General features: G+C 44.4%; 1 pseudogene; it reads left to right on the top strand.

Annotated features, from left to right (window-relative positions):
• Positions 1-2,100: 2,100 nt before the first annotated feature.
• LOC108351543 (40S ribosomal protein S13 pseudogene) lies at positions 2,101-3,108 on the top strand (annotated as a pseudogene).
• The last annotated feature ends 3,317 nt before the right edge of the window (positions 3,109-6,425 follow it).

The following is a 6,425-nucleotide window of genomic DNA, read 5'->3' as shown; positions in this document are numbered from 1 at the left end:
CTAAGCTGTTGTAGGGGTCAAGTGAATAGGCGGAGCCCAGCTCAAAGGCCTTCATGGAATACTAAGAAAGAGGCAAAAAGTGTACTCCTAGGAAAACATCCGAGTGCCCAACATTACTAGCTTGGTGGTGGTCCCACCCTGCCCCACGCATCAGATGGTTCTTAGCACTTATAATATTCAAGGTATCATGAGGAAGAAGCAAGGGGCAAACTGCCATGTTATCGGTTTACTCTGTTTACCTAGTTCAGATGTGTTGATTGAGAGTCTTTGTACACAGGTGAGTGGCTTTATAAAATAGATGGATTTCTGTAGTATGGCTTCTTCTCAAGGCTGATGACCAGATCTTTAATGTCCTGTGTAAATCTCCCTTTGAAAGATGAGATGAGCTTCAGGAAACGAAGAACACTTGCACTTCAGTCGTATGTGACAAGGAACCTGTTAGCACAAATTCAGAATTAGGAAAGGTTCCCCTTTAAATTCCCCTCATCTAAGTGTACACTTGTAGACTAACAATGCAAACAAATCTTTGTGAACTAGTAGATGGAATAGAGAAACAGAATCTACATTTGGGATCTCCAAGCTTGAAGCCCAGGAAGCATAGTCTTTCTGGGGCCTAAGTGTCTCCGGGAGATCTCTTTCCAGCTGCAGCGTTAAGCCCTGGAACCTAAGTGAGAAAAGTCTAGATCTAGACTCGTGTAACAGTTCCATGACACTGTTAAATGAAACACATTGTATCAAGTTTTCCCCACCAAAATGTTAAACTCAGAATAACAACTGGAAACATATTATAGCATTAGTGTCAAATATTATCAGCAGATAAATCTACAGTGTAAAAACACAGCATTGGGATTTTTAACTTTTACAAATGTGGAATGTATATGATAACTAGAAATACAAATGCATTGTTGTCAATATATACATGTATACATTACGATGAATAGAGGTAACCAAGATGCTCTCAGCGTACTACTTAAGGGGAATTTTCCCAAGACTGGCTTGAAAGAGATGCATGCTCAGAGTTGTCAAGAGGATGTCAAGATGTCATTAAGGCTGTCATGAGGGAACACAAGTCAGAAATATCTAGGCGGAGGAATGACAGCAGTGACAGTACCCCTTCAAGAGCGCACACTTGATTGTATCTGGCACCTGGTCCTCAGCACCGAGAGAGTGAAGTCAAAACAAGGGTCATGTGCCCAGGGGAGCCTTCCCTGGCCCCTGGGTCAGGGTTGTCTCCTGTTCCCTAGAGGTTCTCTTTCCTTCTGTCATTTGTGTGTTCATGGGTGGGAATGTCTGAGCAATGTTAATTTCTCTGCTTAATTCCAAGCTCTGTGAAAACGACACAGAATACCTGGCATTTGGTGAATGTTAGTTACATTGAATTAATGAGATGAGAAGAAGGAAGGAGGTGAGCCAAGATCCCTCTTCTGGGGTTGGGGATTTAGCTCAGGGGTAGAGCGCTTGCCTGGGAAGCGCAAGGCCCTGGGTTCGGTCCCCAGCTCCGAAAAAAAAAGAACCAAAAAAAAAAAAAAAAGATCCCTCTTCTGGGGCCCATGTGGTGTCATTTCCCAAGATGAGGTTTATTGGAGAAGGGGATTTGGGTGGTGGAATGGAAGGATGAATCTATTTTAACATGTTATATTTGAATGAAAGCTTGGAACCGTTTATTTTCGAAACAAGTATGTGTGTATAAATGACTGCCAGTCTAGGAGCCTGGAAGACCGTCAATTTTAAATCGTTCTCATTAAAATCACCTCGTTTGTGATTTTTGAAATAGCCTTTTGTGCCTCAAATAGAAAAATCACGCACACTGAAAATTACCCTGGTTCTTATTTTATGGACAAGCATTTAGAATGGAAGCTCGTTTCTCACATGGTTACTCCGTACAAGTTATAAATAGGATTCTTCCCCTTAAATACAGTCAGCACCAGAAAGACAACCAGGAAGACAAAAGACAAAAGCAGCCACTCCCAAAGCTGCCCGTGTGCCCAGGGGAGCCTTCCCCGGCCCCTGGGTCAGGGCTGGTCTCCTGTTCCCTAGAGGTTCTTTCCTTCTGTCTTTTGTGTGTTCATGGGTGAGACTGTCACCCATCACACAGCACCGATGCCGGAAGCATACCTCCAGTTCTCTGAGAGGTCCCCGAGCTTCCTGCCCTGAGAAACCCAGGCTGTATCTTTGTGACTGCTTCCAGATACTGCTGGCTTGTTGGATTTCAAGATTTTTTTTTTTTTAATCGCATAGCGACCTTTCTGGGTGTCTTTCCCCAGCTTCCTGGAGGTGGCTTTCGCTTCCCTGGTCTTAGATGAAGATGCTTTCTCTGTTCCCCATTACCCTCGGGATCTCAACCCGGTGGGTAGGAGTGGGTTTAGAACTAAGAAAAACACGCTGCCATCCTGTCCCTCAGAGCGTTTCTAGGAGCTTCCGGAAGATGTGGGACTCCCCCATAGCCAGGCACCTGAGTATTTCATTTGACTGTCATTTATACATTTCTTAATCTGGCACTGGAAGGATATCTTTACCTTCATTTGGTTCATCCCAAAACCTGCCTTCTTAACCTCTGAGCAGTTGAGAATGTGTCTATCCACCATTTCCAGGATCCAGAAACCTAGAAGAGATTTGCCTACCACCAAAGCTTCTTGTACATTTTGCCAAATCATCATTGAATAAGAATTAATTTAGCCTCCGCCATGAAAAGCTCCCAGAAAGGGTCTGTCCCAGTCGGCGATACCCTACCGCTGTATTGTCCCCATGTGGCTGAAGTTGTCTGACGACACAAAGGAACTGATTTACAAATTGGCCAAGAAAAGCCTGACTCCCTCCCAGATACGTGTGATCCTGAGGGACTCACATGGTGTGGCTCAGTTCCCTTTTGTGACTGGAAATAAAACCTTGGGAATCCTTAACTCCAAAGGCCTTGCCCCTGATCTCCCTGAGGATCTCTACGATTTGATTAAGAAAGCACCTTGAGAGGAACAGAAAGAATAAGGATGCTAAATTCTGCCTGATTCTGATAGTAAAATTCACCGGTTGGCCCCATACTAGAAGACTAAGTGGACGCTACCACCCAATTGGAAACATGAGTCGTCCACAGACTCTGCTCTTGGGGCATAAGTGCTGTTGTGTACAGAAGCAATAAAATCACTCTGAGGAAAAAAAGAATTATTGTTTATTAAGTACTGAGCACACGCCCTGAGCTACTGAGACATACGTATGTATGTATGTTACCTTGTACATCTATGACTCACCTCCTGAAAACATGAACCAAAGCCAATCTTCCTTCCTTTAGCTTGCTTTGCTCAGGGATTCTATCACAGCCACAGAAGTCAACTAACAGGGGAGCTAATATTATTTCCTTTCTAAATATGAGAAAACCAAGACACAGAGAAATGAAGTAACTTTCAGAAGCTCACAGGGATGACACAAGGCCGGGCCAAGCAGCAATTTGGAGGACCTCGGGGTTGGCGCACACCTTTAATCTTATCAATCAGGAGGCAGAGGCAGGCAGATTTCTGAGTTTGAGGCCAGCCTGGTCTAGAGAGCAAGTTCCAGGAGCACTAGGGCTACACAGAGAAACCTTATTTCAACAAACAAACAAACAAACAACAACAACAACAACAAAAGCCAACTTGGGGGAAACGAGAGCCCAGAGTCCATATTTACATTTGCTCTCTCACAAAAACAGTTGTGTAAATTCACAAAGGCAGCATCTGTAAGGGCGCTAGCACGGCGTGTTCACTTAGTAACCACTTCTAGTGTTCGAGCACCGTCGTACACCCCAAACCTGCTTTCTCTCCCTAAACAGAAGCTTTCAAGTTGAAGGGGAGACCTAGATATTCTCTAATCACCCCGCTCTCCTTGTCACAGTGGGAGGAATTTAAACGGAAATGACAATATAACAGCTTTTTCACCGTGGGGCAAACATAATAAAAGGCTTTGTGCTGACACGTTCCGGGGTGGGAAATGCATCGCCTCTGCTTATTTCTGCCAACTGTACAAAATAGCAGCCCAGGCCATTGGTTGCACACCTATCACGCTAACTGGTGCACTCAGTAGACACGGAGTCAGCCATGTGATCTCCAGATGCCTCCCACTGCTCCATTTTGCAAGGAACTAGGGAGCTGTGTTCACAGTGACCAGCAGAGTGGGGCATCACTAGACATGACACTTCCAGGATGCATCACTTGTGAATTTCAACTGTTGGGAGACCATATTACTTACCACATGGCCACAAGTGATCTCCTCTAACAGATGCGTTATTTTACAGAGCTGATCCAGGACCAATCCAGAGACTTCAGTGGCTTGCGAAGGAATGGTAATTTAAATTCCGTCAAGGGTCAGTGGGGGCTGATGATTGACTGCCAGAGCCTCTTACAAATCTAGGGGGAGAAAGTATTTATCCCCATGCCCACATACTGCTTTCTGTTATCAACCCAAGGGTGTGGCAGGGCGGGGGCTGGGGGAACTAGGTCACACAGGGATCTGCTGAAAAATGGCTGTGACAATAGGGGAACCTCTTTCCCTGAAATTTTACACTTTGCTATGGTTGTCTCGCTAATTTCGATTGTCAAAAAAAAAAAAAAAGTCTTGTATAGATGAGATCCAGGAAAGTATAAAGAATTCATTAGGCAAGAAAATATGATTCTCCTAGTCAAGGAATAGGACTCCATATGACCCTTAGTGTTAGTTGAACTTCCCTGTATCCCACCCCTTACCCTTCTCTTTCCTCCCCCTCCCCATTTAAATCCTCCTGTTCCACTCTCTCCATAAGGATACATTCTATTTCCCCTTCCTGGGAAGACCCTTCCCTTTCTCCTAGTCCTTTACTTAACACGCCTAACCTCTGTGGATACACATGAACAGCGGTATGCCTATCAAAGGCTCAAAAACTAACATCCGGTATGTGAGAATACAATTGTCTGGGTTATCTAGCTTTACCCATTTATCTGAGAATTCATGACTTTATTTGTTTTTTAAAATCTCATTGTGTCAATGTATCAGTTCCATTATCCACTCATCTGTTGAGGGCCGTCTAGGCTATTATGAGCAAAGCAGCAGTAGTCTTAATTTGCATTTCCTTGATAACTAAGGATGCTGAACAATTTCTTTAAGTGTTACTCAGCCATCTGTGTTTTGTCTCTTGAGAACGTCTCTGTTTAGTTTTGCACTCCATTTTTAATTGGATTATTTGTTTTCTTTTTTTTTTTTGGTTCTTTTTTTCGGAGCTGGGGACCGAACCCAGGGCCTTGCGCTTCCTAGGTAAGCGCTCTACCACTGAGCTAAATCCCCAGCCCCGTTATTTGTTTTCTTGATGCCTAGGGTTTTTTTTCCCCATTCTTTATATATGTTACATATTAACTCTCTCTCGAATGTGTCATTGATCAAGATTGTTTCCCATTTTATAACCTCTTCGTCCAAATGGTGATGTCCTTCCTCTTACAGAGCTTTCCCTTCCCATGAGGTCTGGTGTATTTATTGTCCTTAGGGTCCGTGCTACCAGTGTCTTGATCGGAAAGTCTTTTTGTGATCCAGTGAGTTCAAGTCTATTCCTCAGGTTCTCTTCTATCGGACTCCCTTAGGATAGCTTGGTAAACTTGGCCATTTTATCCTAACTACTTTAGTAGTACCGTTTTGGACAGCATGCTCACTTGGGAATGGTTGGTAAATAAGTCACATCCTAACAGTACTGCCTGTGGTGCCCTTGAGTCTAACACAGGGCAAAATGATCCACTAGAGCCTAAGAAAGACTGGAAACAGAGGCTCTCATCTCAAACACAGTGGTTTGGACCCTTCCCACTTCCTAGTTAAACAATGGTATCCCAGGATCCAGGGAGCTCTCAGCTCCAGCTCTCTGGGTTTAAGGTTTGGGGATAGAGCCTTTAACCCTTCAGTAAGAGATTGAAGCAGCACGTTTTGTTCAGGATGTTCTGGGGATTAAACAGGAAACTGTGTAAAATGCTAACCCTCTGCTGGTCTCTTAGTGAGCACTCGGTGAGTGGGGAAACATCAGGGCATTATTCAAACATCCCAGGAAGACTACAGCAGTTGGGTTTACAGGCTGACTTGTTGAGGGGACTTCAGAAAGGAAGTTTCCCCCTACAAACAGTCCTGGAAGCTACCAGGCACTTCTAAAACACTGCCTCTGCCTTCTTCCCAGGATGTCTCTCTGACAGTCTTTCTATGAAGCAGAGTGACATTGATGCTTGTTGTCCCCTCAGTGGCAGATGTCAACTAAAACCCCCAGGGGAAGGGGTGAAGACCCACGTCTGAGAGCTCTGTGCTTCTAAAGACTGCTCGTGGACTTTAAATCAGATCGGAGTGGGAATCCGTTCCCCTCCTCTGCCGATGTGGTCAATGTTCCCTCCTCCTTGAACCTGTTTTCTTGTTTATAGAAAGGATAATTAATACCCAACTGAAACGTGAGGAGGATT

The sequence above is a fragment of the Rattus norvegicus genome, chromosome 7 (genome assembly GCF_036323735.1).
Source record: "Rattus norvegicus strain BN/NHsdMcwi chromosome 7, GRCr8, whole genome shotgun sequence".
In the NCBI taxonomy this organism is placed as follows: Eukaryota; Metazoa; Chordata; class Mammalia; order Rodentia; family Muridae; genus Rattus; species Rattus norvegicus.
Note: the sequence above shows the minus strand (reverse complement) of the source record. Positions and strands in the feature narration are given on the sequence as shown.